This window comes from Somniosus microcephalus, chromosome 6 (assembly GCF_052327205.1).
Source record: "Somniosus microcephalus isolate GS21.2 chromosome 6, FLI_Smic_1.0, whole genome shotgun sequence".
In the NCBI taxonomy this organism is placed as follows: Eukaryota; Metazoa; Chordata; class Chondrichthyes; order Squaliformes; family Somniosidae; genus Somniosus; species Somniosus microcephalus.
In genome coordinates, this window is record NC_140992.1 from 165260744 (window position 1) to 165275212 (window position 14469).

Below are 14469 nucleotides of genomic sequence, written 5' to 3' on the forward strand. Positions count from 1 at the left end.
ATTCCACTTAGCTATCGAAGGAATAATTCAGATCCTAAAACTACAAGACTGTAAACTATTCAATTAATACCCATTATAGGGAGAAGCAAAATTTATGGGAATGTATGTTTTCGTGGTGAAAAATTAAAAATTAATAAAAGCATTCACAATGAAGTTGCAATTTTTCACACTTCTAAGCTTTGTAAATGTAGAAACTCAGTTCTATAATATTGTTGCAGAAATAAAAATATGTGTACACTGTTATAAACTTTTATTGAATAAATGGAACTGTGCACAGTTCTTTATTTTTTGGCTGAACTGGAGCGATGTATTCAGTTATACACTTCTACCGAATACCAGTGAAACAGCTACAAAACCGAAATAAAACGAAGTTATTAATGTGGGGGAAATGTTCCGAGATGTTTTAATTATACATGTCAGGTACAGAAAGAGGCGTGCATCAAATTTATCAAATGCATTGCTATTGGCAATACAAAAATAGAAAAGTAATTTATTCGAGCTGTATTGACTTTCCCTTACAAGTTTAGCTTTGTCTCAGTAAAACAGACATCTAATTAACATGTGTCAGTGCTTGGATTTATTCATAAAGTTTTCACTGCTGGGCTCCACACAGCGTAGCACACATATGATGTGCTCTATCATGTCAACAGGATCAAATAATAGAGTAAGGGTTGAGAAATGCTAACACATTTTTGAAGATACTTAATTCTCCAATATTCAAATCACTTCATATTCAAACTTGATTGAAGGTATACACGCTAATTAATGAGTAATGATTTTAGAATCAATTTTTCGAAATATATATTGAAAGTGTCAATAATTAAAAATGTAAATGGACATTTTAGTGAATAACTGTACAACAATGATTAACATAATTGTCCGCTGTCAGTGTACTTTACGTTGCTGTATATTTCATATAATGTCACGAATTTATTTGCATGTTTTAGGGTAGATGAACGTTAATGCCTTAATTCAGTGAATTACTGCAGAACATAGATTGCAACCATTAGACAGAACTCAGTGTTGATCGTTTAACTCAAAATTCTAACACTTATGTTACGGCTAGTCACTTCCGCTAGTCTCTCTATATATTATTCCTCATTAACTGATGGCGCAATAATTGAAATTGGGATTTAATTAATTGTAAGAGCTTTGCCTTAAATAACTGACAGCCTTGCGAAAGCACTATGTATCGCTGTAAAAATGTGACAGTTAAGTAAAGCTGTTACATGAAAACGAAAGTTAACACAGTTTGAGAAAATGGGATATGGGATTTTAACAGTTAATAACCAGCGACAAGGGGGAAGAAAACAAGATAAATTGAGATGAAAAAGACGTGAAAATCGGCTGGACTAGTCAAGGATAATGTGGTAAATGTAGAATTTTCTAACTGAAATGCCATTACTTTGATAAACAGAAGTTTTCAACAGCATTTTTATTAAGAAGGGGTGCAGCTGACGTTTATGTGCCCCCAGAATTGAAAAATGTTAACTTTTACTTATGAATTAATATTCTACAAAACGTCATGGCACCCGTAACTGTAATTACGTTAGAAGCCTAAGAACTGTGCTGCTTGTTGAAGTGAAAAACATAGGTAACAGGTCCACAAACGTATGTAAGCACCATACTTCATAGAAGTATGCGATCGATGTACAGCTGCAAAGCGGCTGCCGCATTGACAGTTAACATTACGGGACCCTGGCTTCTGTGTAGATACCCTAAGTGGCTCCTCTTTGGGTTATTGTCTTAGGTTGAGCATAATCTGTGTTCTTGTCCTGAGGTTTGCACTTTCCCGCTTTCTTGGAGTCACTCAGTTCGAAAGTGGCATACGTCAGCTTGTTATCAGCTCTCGCTTGCTTGGTCTGTGGAGTCAACGTTTGGGAATCTCGTTAGCACATATTTTTATCTATGTGCACTAGCAAGGCCCAATATAAAACGAGACTTAATTTAAAATAACACAGCTGGGCTCAACCACATTTAAAGCTGCGCCCCTTGAATCTTAGAACTACAAGGGCAATGCATGGTTCTGTTGTGTTTTTCAGCCTTACCTCGGCGTAAACTGTCCTTTCCACTGGGCGTATAAACCTTGCAGTTAGGTTGGAACTGGTAAAATCTAATGCGGCATAACGCATTATCTCATACGTTACTCGCTTCATGAACTGCAGAACATCAGTTTGTTTCTGTTATATTTTAAGTAGTATACAAAATTGAATGAAAAATGAGCATGATATTGATGTTTCAGTTTTGCCAGGTTCAAGAAAAATTAAGTCATAACTAGATCTCATGTGAAACTGCTTCACATTCCTCAATCGTGTCTGTGCATATTCCCCTTGCTTTACCAATTTTCTCACTATCACTGTCCAAGGCGCTGACGCATGCTGAGATCTGGCTATTGGGTGCCGCTAATACCACACCAAGTGGCCATTAGCTCAGATAATGGCTGAGTAGGAGATTCTATTGGGAAAGAAAACCCAGCTTAGTCCGAGCATGTCCTCACAGAAAGTCCATGCAGCCTCGCAAAATTTCTCGCTGGCAGGAACGGATTTATTCTCTTTCTGGCCCAGGAATAACGATGTCAGCTACAAACTGCATATATTTTCAAGGAAGCGTGCAATGTTTTCGCAAAATCAACATTACCTCTGCCATCATCACAATAAGGGTTTAATATTTGGGTGAACATCCTCTAAATTAGAATAAAACGTGAAAGGTATTTGTGTGAAATGGAGTTAAGAGTGCAATGACTTGATTATACTGAGTTGAAGTTGTCTCTTCCTTATTTGAAATATCTCCCGGAGTGAATATTGTAAACTTACCCGCTCTTCAAAATGACCTGAAGACTCCACAGATATCCCTGTTCCTAGTAATGAATGATATTAGAAATCCTTCATGAAAATATGCATTCAATTTATGTATCAAGTTTGAAAGGCATTTTGTTAGATTATGTTAAAAGTTGACTATTTTTTCATTATATTGTTTGCAAAATCAAAACCCTGCAGTATGCAGAAGCTATACGTTCCTTGAGTTGTCCAACGGTATACTTAATCTACCGGGTGGAATTTCAATTTGAAGAGAATGCCGCTGCAAATCAGATGGTTTAGACAAGGGGCGGCCAGCTTTACACCCAGGTGGCAAGATGAGAATCTACTTCTTCTTGATGGACGCTCGATAGCCCACAGAGTTACCTTTCTCAAACTGCTGCTCCAAGCAAAGCGATTAGGCTGTAATCATGGCACCACGATGCAAAATATAAAGGTGAATGCATTAATTATATGAAGAACTGGATTTCAGAAGTGAATTCCTTTCCATGTTCACGTCCTTGATAATATAGAGCTATTAGCTTATAATTAAATTATTGTCTTTCTACTTATTCGTGCTCATTCTCTCTTTAAAATCAAGTGAACAAAATGGTTAATTTTTTACCTCGCTTTGCCTTAAGGTGCTGGCGACTCCCAATGATGATCCCCAGCAGCAGAAATATAAATCCGCCCCCTGTACAACCATAAATGAGAAAGTTGTTGAAAGTATTGTTATCTCCTGTTAGATAATGTAAAATGGCGACAAAACTGTAAGATGTGGATATTGTTCTTCAATCAAATGTTTTTATGATTAAAGCGACATTTAACGACAGTGCTGTAATGACGTGATGTGAACATAAGAACATAAGAACAGGAGCAGGCCATACGGCCCATCGAGCCTGCTCCGGCATTCTATAAGATCATGGCTGATCATCGACCTCTACTCCACTTTCCCGCCCAATCTCCATATCCCTTGATTCCCCATGAGTACAAAAATCTGTAAATCTCAGCCTTGAAAATACTCAAAGACTCAGCATTCACAACCCTCTGGGGCAGAGAATTCCAAAGATTCATAAACCTCTGAGTGAACAAATTCGACCTCATTTCAGGCCTACACCTTATGCTGAGATTATGTCCCCTAGTTCTGGACAATCCAACCATGGGAAAGAACCTCTCAGCATCTACCTTGTCTATCCCCTTGAGGATCCTGCTTGTTTCAATGGGATCACCTCTCATTCGTCTAAACTCCAGAGCGTAAAGACACATTCTACACACTCTCATCATAGGCCAGCACTCTCATTCCAGGAATCAATCCAATGAAACTTCGCTACACTGCATCCAAGGCAAGTATATCTTTCCTTAGATAAGGAGACCTAAACTGTGCACAGTACTCCAGGTCTGTTCTCACTAAGGCCCTGTACAATTGTAGCAAGATTTCTTTCTCTTATACTCCAACCCCCTTGCAATAAAGGCCAACATGCCATTTGCCTTCCTTAATGCTTGCGATACCTGCATGCTAGCTTTCTGTGTTTCTTGCACGAGGACACACAAATCTCTCTGAAAATCAACATTTGAAAGTTTTTCACGATATAAAAAATCTTCTATTTTTCTATTGTTCCTACCAAAGTGAATAACCTCACATTTCCCTACATTATACTAAATCTGCCACCTTACTGCCCACTTACTTAATCTATCTATATCCCTCTGCAGACTCGTTGTGCTCTCTTGACACCTTACTGTCCCACCTAGCGTTGTATCATCATCTAAATTGGATACATTACACTCAGTCCCTTCATCTAGGTCATTAATATAAATTGTAAGTAGCTGAGGCCCCAACACGGATCCTTGTGGCACCCCATTAGTTACAGCCTGCCAAAGTGAAAAAGATCCATTTATCCGTACTCCCTGTTTTCTGTCCGTTAACCAATCTTCTATAAATGCTACTGTATTACACCCAACCACATTATTCCTAATCTTGTATAATAATCTTTTATGTGGCAACTTATCGAATGCCTTTTGGAAATCTAAATATATTAAATCCACTGATTCACCTGTATCTACCCTGCTCGTTAAATCCTCACTAAACTCTAATAAATTTGTCAAACAGGATTTCCCTTTCATAAACCCTGTTTAATCTGTCTAATCATGTTATGATTTTCTACGTGACTTGATACCACTTGCTTAACAATGGAGTGCAACATTTTCCCAGCGACTGATGTCAGGCTAACTGGCCTGCAGTTCACTCTTTTTTCTCTCCCGCCTTTCTTGAATAGCGGTGTTACATTTGCGACCTTCCAACCTGCTGGGACAATTTCAGAATCTAGTGAATTTTGGAAGATCAAAACCATTGCATCCACTATCTCTTCAGCCACCTCTTTCAGAATGCTGGGATCTAGGCCATCTGGCCCAGGGGATTTGTCGGCTTTTAGTCCCATTATTTTCTCTAGTACTTTTTCTCCACTTATATTATTTACGATAAGCCCCTCACCCTCATTACACCCCTGGTTTCCCACCATTTTCAGTGTGCTTTTTGTGTCCTGTACTCTGAAGGCAGATACAAACTATTTGTTTAACGTTTCTGTCATTTCCTTATTACCCATAATACTTTCTCCTGTCTCAGACTCTAAGGTACCAACATTTACTTTTGCTACACTTTTCCTTTTTACATACTTGTAGAAACTCTTACAGTCTGCTTTTATATTTCCTGCTATTTTTCTCTCTATTCAGTTTTTTCCCTCTTTATCAATTTATTGGTCAACCTTTGCTTGTTTCTGAAAATCTCCAAATCACCAGGCTTAATATTATTCTTTCCAGCATTATAAGCTTTTTCTTTCCATCTAATGCTATCCTTAACTTCTTTAGTTCGCCACTTTTCCCGTGGAGCTTTTGTTTCTGAAAGGTATGTATTTTTGTTGAGAATTATGAAATATTTCTTTAAATGCTAGCCACTGCTTATCTACCACCATACCGTTTAATCTATTTTTCCAATCTATCTTATCCAACTTGCCCCTCATACCTATGTAATTGGCTTTATTTAAGTTTAACACTCTAGTTTCAGACTTAGGCAAGTCACTCTCAAAATTAATGTAAAATTCTGTCATATTAATGGCCCAGAAATTCGGGACTCCACGGGTGAGTATGCGCTGGGTACTCACCCATACGCCCGATGGAAGTGCCAGTTTTGTGCATGCACTGCGCATGCGCGGGAAACCGGCACTTCCGTTCCTCTGAACGAAGGGGTTCAGAGGTTGAAGACGTGCGCAGTGGAGCTTGCATGTGTGCTTTGAACTTACGTTTTTTTTACAGGTTTTTCCGTGAGGGTAAGTCTTTAGAATTTAGAAATTTAAAAAGCAGGTGTAAGGTCTGCTTTATACAAGGTAAGTGGTCAATTAATTAAAATTAACACATTTTTTCCACAGGTTTATTATTTTTAAATACTTTAAAGCAATGTAAGTTTATTTTTAGCCCCGTTAGACCATAATATTATTTTTTTCAGAAGTTTACATTATTGTTTAAAATAGTTATTTAATGTAATTTATAGTTTATTTAAAAAATGTGATTTTAAAAAAAATATTTGAAGGTTTACTGCTATTTTGGGGCCGTAGTATTTGTAAGTCTTGACAGCTCTTCCTTTCAAGACATTTGAATGGGCTTTTCCCTCCTCCGATTGGCTGCCCATGGCCCACGTGGTCCCAGGGGATGCATCAAACTAACTGCACCCCGGGACACGCAAGCACTGCGTGGCAGCTGGGCCAGGCCCCGATCAGAATTCCACGGGGCCCTACAGCTCAACTGCCGGCGCGTAAAGTAAGTGCAGGTCGGGGGCTTGCACCCGCGGGAAGCCCCCGACCCGAATTTCTGGGCCATTATCATCACTCTGCCTCAGTGTATCCTTTACTATGAGATTGCTAGTTAACCCTGTCTCATTACACAATACAAGAACTAAAGTAGATTGTTCACTGGTTGGTTCCATGAAATACTGTTCTAGGAATCTGCCCCGAATGCATTCCATGAACTCGTCCTCCAGATTACATTTGGCAATTTGATTTGTCCAGTCTATATGAACATAAGAACATAAGAACATAGGAAGTAGGAGCAGGAGTAAGCCATACGGCCCTTCGGGCCTGCTCCACCATTCAATAGGATCATGGCTGATCTGAATCTAGACTCACGTCCACTTCCCTGCCCTCTCCCCGTAACCCCTAATCCCCTTATCTGCTAGGAAACTGTCTATCTCCATTTCAAATTTATTTAATGTTGCAGCTTCCACAGCTCTCTGGGGTAGCAAATTCCATAGATTTACTACCCTCTGAGTGAAGAAGTTTCTCCTCATCACAGTTTTGAAAGGGCAGCCCCTTATTCTTAGATCATGCCCCCTAGTTCTAGTCTCACCCATCAGTGGAAACATCCTCCCCGCATCCAGCCGATCAAGCCCCCTCACAATCTTATATGTTTCGATAAGTTTGCCTCTCATTCTTCTGAACTCCACTGAGTAGAGTCCCAACCTACTCAACCTTTCATCATACATCAACCCCATCATCTCCGGAATCAACCGAGTGAACCTTCTTGGAACCGCCTCGAGAGCAAGTATATATTTTCTTAAATATGGAAACCAAAGCTGCACGCAGTACTCCAGGTGTGGGCTCACCAATACCCTGTATAACTGCAGCAAGACTTCCCTGTTTTTATACTCCATCCCCTTTGCAATTAAAGCCAAGATTCCATTGACCTTCCTGATCACCTGCTGCACCTGCATACAAACTTTTTGTGTTTCATGCACCAGGACCCCCAGATCCCTTTGTACTGTAGCACTTTGCAGTTTCTCTCCATTTTGTTAATAATTTGCTCTTTGATTTTTCCTGCCAAAGTGCATAACCTCACACTTTCCAACATTATATTGCGTCTGCCAAATCTCTGCCCACTCAATTAGCCTGTCTCTGTCCTTTTGCAGGTTTTTTATGTCCTCCTCACTCATTGCTTTCCCTCCCATCTTTGTATTGTTGGCAAACTTGGATATGTTGCACTCGGTCCCTTCCTCCAAATCGTTAATATAGATTGTAAAGAGTTGGGGTCCCAGCAATGACTCCTGTGGAACACCACTAGTTATTGATTGCCAGCTCGAGAATGAACCATTTATCCCAACTCTTTGTTTTCTGTTAGATAGCCAATCTTCCACCCATGCCATTATATTACCCCCAATCCCGTGATATCTTAACTTGATCAGTAATCTTTTGTGTGGAACCTTGTCAAATGCCTTTTGGAAGTCCAAATACACTATATCCACTGGTTCCCCTTTAGCCACCCTGTATGTTACATCCTCAAAGAATTCGAGCAAATTTGTCAAACATGACTTCCCCTTCATAAAACCATGCTGACTCTGTCCTATTAAATTATGTTTATCCAAATGCTCTGTTACTGTTTCCTTAATAATGTACTCCAACATTTTGCCAACCACATGAGTTAGGCTAACTGGTCTATAGTTTCCAGCTTTTTGTCTACTTCCCTTCTTAGATAAGGGTGTTACATTGGCAGTTTTCCAATCTGCCGGGACCTTTCCTGAGTCCAGGGAGTTCTGGAAAATAATAACCAATGCACCCACAATCCCTACCGCCACTTCTCTCAAGACCCTAGGATGAAGGCCATCAGGTCCGGGGGATTTATCCGCCTTAAGTTCCATTATTTTACTGACTACCGTCTCCTTAGTGATTTTAATGTCTTTAGCTCCTCCCCCACCATTGCCCCCTGTTTGTCCAGCGCAGGGATATTTTTAGTGTCCTCTACTGTAAAGACTGATACAAAATATTTGTTCAGCGGCTTTGCCATCTCCATTTTCCCCACCACTAGTTTCCCGGTCCCATCCTCTAAGGGACCAACGTACACATTAGCCACCCTTTTTCTTTTTATATAGCTGTAGAAACTCTTGCTATCTGTTTTTATATTTTTTGCTGGTTTACTTTCATAATCTATCTTCCCTTTCTTAATTAATCTTTTAGTTATTGTTTGCTGGCTTTTAAATGCTTCCCAATCTTCTACCCTCCCACTAGGTTTGGCTACTTTATAGGCCCTTGTTTTCAGTCGGATACTATCCTTTATTACTTTACTTAGCCACGGATGGCTGTCTTTTCTTTTACTCACCTTTTTCCTCAGTGGAATATATTTATCTTGAAAAATGTGAAATATCTCCTTGAAAGTATACCACTGATCTTGTACAGTCTTACACTTTAATCTGTTTTCCCAGTCCACTTATTCAATTCTACTCTCATACCTTCATAGTCTCCTTTATTTAAGCTCAGTATCCTGGTTTGAGACCCAACTCTCACACCCTCAAACTGGATTTGGAATTTAACCATATTATGGTCACTCATTCCAAGGGGATCCTTTACTAGGACGTTTTTTATTAATCCTGTTTCATTACACAGGACCAGATCTAAGATTGCCTGCCCCCGGCTGGTTCAGTTACATACTGCTCAAGGAACCCGTCCCTAATACACTCTATGAACTCTTCCTCAAGGCTGCCATGCCCAATTTGATTAGTCCAGTCAATATGAAAGTTAAAATCCCCCATGATTATAGCTGTTCCCTTATTACAAGCCCCAACTATTTCCTGATTTATACTCCGACCAACAGATTTGCAACTGCTAGGAGGCCTATAGACTACGCCCACTAGTGAGTTTTTCCCCTTCTTATTCCTTATCTCCACCCAAACTATTTCACTATTCTGATCCTTTGACCGAATATCATTTCTGACTATTGCAGTGATTCCATCCTTGATTAACATAGCAACCCCACCTAGCTTTCCTTCCTGTCTGTCCTTCCTAATTGTCAAATATCCTTGTTTGTTTAGTTCCCAGTCATGCTTATCTTGCAGCCATGTTTCCGTAATGGCCAGCAGATCATACCCATATGAAGATTAAAGTCCCCCAAGATTATTGCATTACCTTTGTTGCAAGCGCCTACTATTTCTTGATTAATATTCTGCACAACGTTATAGTTACTGTTATGGGCCCTATATATTACTCCTACCAGTGTTTTCTGCCCCTTGTTATTCCTTATCTCCACGCATACTGATTCTACTTCCTAACCCTCCGAACCGAGATCCTTTCTCGATTACAAATGCAATAATATGTTTTCCTGTCGACAGCTGGCCATAGGATCAAATATTCACCTCTAAACTGGTTTCACAGCAAGGCCCAATGATCAGTGGCAATGTTAGCAAAGGCCTGGGGTTAGAAAGTAAGAGTTAATCCCGGAGATAATCGAGGATGATGCAGATAAATTAAATCATGTTAGAAAGTAAGATCGCTTAACTTGGAGTCGAAACATTAAAAACGTATATTGAGAAGTGACAATCGTCCTACCGCAGCCACCAGGCTGAATTTCACATTCCATGCCATCAAAAGATTGATAATCGCTGAAATTTTAGCAGTTTCCTGAAATAAATAATTAAAAAAGCAATTCCTACTGTTTCTGTATTGAAAGAATAGTTGCCATATACCACATAATTATGACTTAATAAAGTACTTTCAAATTAGACGCTGCAGTGGGCTTATGCCACATGTGGAGTCAAAATGAAGCAGTGAGCGACTACCCCCTCCAAGGAGTTTCACTCTGCTTCTCTCGGAATCGGGTCCTGACTGCGGGTCTACACTACAGGTTTGCCTCTGGTGCTAATTGAAGTGCCTTCCTACCGACGCTATACTTGTAGCGTAAACGCACACGTATTTAACTGCAGCTCATTTTGTTCGCGAGAATGTCGGCACGTTACCCATGTTAGAAATCGAAACAATGAATGTCTCATTAGTTGGATCCATGAGTGTGATGTGATACACTTGACAACTAAAAACAGCCCTGCTCCGGACGGGCTGTGTGTCCTGCAACAGGCTGGAAACTTCATCCAGTCCGTTCATATTCAGCTCTGCAGTTGTCTCTATGCCGATCACCATCTCAATTCCATCTTTATACCAGGTGAGGTTGAGAGTCCCGGGATAAAACTCATTAGTTTTACACACGAGATTCAGAGCAGAGCAGTTTATTTCAGGTACTTTGGAGAAAATCCTCAGCGGAGTTGGCGGAACTGTAGAAAAAAAAGGTAAGAAATAGCTTTCGGTATATTTTGTTCTTGAATTTACAACTTATTTTCTCTTTATTTGGGGCCCTTCACTAGGATGTCATTGATTTATCTTAGTGTTGAATGGCTGCTGCGAAAGTTTATTCATTACATAAAAATTAATTAACCCAAATATTTCGGAAATAATACAATGTTTTACTACTATGCAGTTTCTAGCAATATATTGGACCAATCAGATAACTCCTTCAAAGCGCCGGCGCAGGCACGATGGGCAAAATGTATCATTCTATACCTTCTGTGCTGTATCATTCTATAACTTTTGAAGTTTGATTTTTGTCAATACCCCTCCAATTCAAATATTGTAAACCATCAGAAAAAAATGTTAGTATTTAATAGGACGAAACATCGTGATAACGAACCTTGAAAACTAATCCTATCCCCCTCCAAAAAAATCGTTTTTTATTTCAAACTAAGCAACTCCAATTTTGTGGCAATTGAAAAGTTTGTGTGAAATGTTCAAATTCTTATTCGGCAACATTATTTTAAAAAAGCGAAGAGAATGGTTTTGAAGTATTTGAAACAGGTCATCATCTAAGATGGCTGATTTGTAGGTTGGCAACACAACTCTATTAAAAACAAAACATTGTAGGCCATATGGTATGTTTTAGTAAGTTTCAGTCTGAGCAAGTGCGGGTTAACTGGATAATGCTGTGTTCATCCCGAAACATAACACCGGGATACAGCACTGATAATAACAAGAACACCACGCATCTCTGTGTTGCAACTCATTCTGCTCCACAGTTTCACTTACCGGAGACTTTGGTCGTTGAGCCTGTTCCATTTGCAATCATGTTTCCCAGGGTCCTCACTCCGCAGTATTAGACTCCAGAGTCCCGCGCACTGATATTCAGGAGAGGAAAGGAGCCTCCACCTTGTTTAAAAAGGATGAAGATTTTCCTGCTGTCGGTGGCTGTTTGCATTAAGTTTCCACCAATAAACACTCACATTTGAGTTATCTTGAAAAATGGGGAATGTGCAATAGAAGGTGATGATTGAACCCACGAGCACGCTCGTGCTTTCAGGAACTTGGGAGACTCGGAACTGAGCATCAATAGGAACTGTCCGGAAAAACAATGGTAATTTTAAATAAAAGTTGAAGTAGGAATGAGGGAGAAACAATTAACAGGATGCGAAAAGGGGGAGAGGGAGAGCAGAGAAACACGGAACAAAAGCAGATAACACCTGTCTAAATAATCCCGAGGAACCATATGACCAATAGCACAGAGCGCACAGACATACTGAACAATAGAAATCGCCCTCTTTGTTATGAGCAACCACGGTCATTTGAAAACAAAATGGTTTGTGCATAACCTGTCATAAATTGACACGCCATATCAAAAGACAGAATCCGAGCTGTCAAATGACGCGCTAATTCAAGTGCGTAGGCTGAAGTTTCCCGAAGCCCCAATCGGTCGGAAGTGCACCGGGTATTCCATTCCGCCTACCCAGTAACTCCGCAGCTCATCCAAATGATTTACCGGGTCAGAAACAGATATTTTCTAAGTAGTGCGCTTCCGCTGACTACCATTCAGCACTTGGGCGCAAGTGAATACGAGGACGAAAACTGGATGCTGTTGCAGAAATTAATATGCTGTAGCAAATAAAAATGCAAGTCGCATCAGAAGAAGCATTTGCGACAAGGTGCAAAAGATGTCAATAGGAACACGAGTGCTTCAAAAGCAAAATACTGCGGTTGCTGGAAATCTGGAAGAAAAACCCGGAAAATGCTGGAAATGCTAATCAGGTCAGGCAGCATCTTTGGAGAGAGAAACAGAGTTAACGTTTCAGGTGGATGACCTTTCATCAGAACTGGAACAAGTTGGGGAAGTAACAGGTTTTAAGCAATTACAGATGAGGGAAAAAGGGAGGGGAGAAATAAACAAAAGGGAAGATCTGTAATAGGGTGGAAGACAGCAAGGATTAAACAACAAAATGGATGATAGTTCAAGGCAATAGGGCGTGGCAATGGATAAGTAAATAAACAAAATACGGGTCGAGAGGAGCAGAACATTACAAAAGCAGAATGAATACCAGCAGCTGCTGTCCAACGAAATCGGAGCAGTGGTTATTATCTAAATGTTTTGAACTCATTGGCTCAGAGTTTGCGGTTGTAATGACGGCGAAACTGTCGGCATTCGCCCTCATTACACTTTGAAACTGATAGCAACTTCTAGCGTCTGCAAGTGCGCAGTTAAATGCCAAAATCCAGAAGTTGCTGTCAGTGATTCCCTGCTCTTCTACGGGATGCGGTGTTGAAGTCAGGCAGGCGGCAACCATTGATAAGTCAATAAACTGATGAGAACTGCCCTTTTAAAATGCAATATTTCTGTTAAAAAAGCGAAAACGTTTTTCAGCAAGGTGTAACTGGGTTCTTAACGGCATTCTAAATCATAGCAGAAAATAGTCATCGCCAGAAAAGAAGCGCCGCAGATGGTGAAACTGGGAGAATGGAAAAGAGAGCTTGGAACCACAATCTCAATGTTTGCTGTTCCTCCTCCATGCGCTAAAGGCAAACTAAGAAATCCTATTTGCCATGCGAGGCAAGAGACCAGCTTGTGCCACTGTCTCCATCATTACCCAGGGACCCCATTCCTGTCCCGGCCACTGTGATGGCACAGTGAAAGAAGATAGCAGGAGCAGATAGTGCCAGCTCCACAAACCCCAGATAAGAAAATGAATGACGGGAAATTGTTGAGCTGACCAGCATGGGAAGTTAATTTTCTTACCCGCCGCCATTAACGTCTTCTAAGCTGCAACCTTATAGTTTGACACAATCAATAATGGCCCAGAAATTCCAGAACGGGGCTTGCAGCGCGTGCAAGCCCCGTATTTACACTTACCCCGCGCTACTGACGATCAGCTCCAGGGACGCCTGGACTTGGTGAATGAAAAAGAAGAATCCCGGGCAGCGTATGACGTCACGCCGCCCAGGAGTGCAGCCAGCGCGAAGCCAGGAGCGTGCAGTGTAAGTGAGACACGCCCCTTGAGGTCTCAGTTTCACTGGACACGCCCCCAATGTTTCTGTCAAGCTGCAAGGCATTTTTACATGCAAAGCAGCAGTTTAAATAGGTTTTTGGAAGTTTTTTGAAGATTTTGGTAACTTTTATAAACTTTTTAAAATGTTTACATTATTTTGAGTAATCTGAAGTAGTTTTAAAGAGAATTAAAGCAATTTAAAGACTTTTAAAAGCCCTAAAAGAATTTTTTAAATTCCATTTATTTATTTAGCAATGTCGTCGTCATACGTGTCTTCACACTGTTCCCTTTGGGGAACTGTATGAAGTGGTGGAAGGATTTATGGCCGTGATTAACGCTCATTCCGTGACCGTAACCATCTTTGAACCAGCCATTAGGGCGGTTAGTCCTATGGCGGGAGGGTTTTACGGGCTCCCACAAGCTATACAAGGAGGGGGCCCACCCACACCCACAGACGCAAATATCCCACTGGATGTCAACCCAGAATTTAGAGCCGGAGCTCCGACTCCACTTGCCGGGACTGTCTGGAGCGGGGTTCGCAACCCTACCCTGATCTGGCCCAGCGGCGGG

At 40.6% G+C, this 14469-nt stretch overlaps 1 pseudogene; it reads right to left on the reverse strand.

The window, feature by feature from the left end:
* Positions 1 to 296: 296 nt before the first annotated feature.
* Positions 297 to 12160, reverse strand: LOC147116176 (immunoglobulin lambda-1 light chain-like; annotated as a pseudogene).
* Positions 12161 to 14469: the final 2309 nt, after the last annotated feature.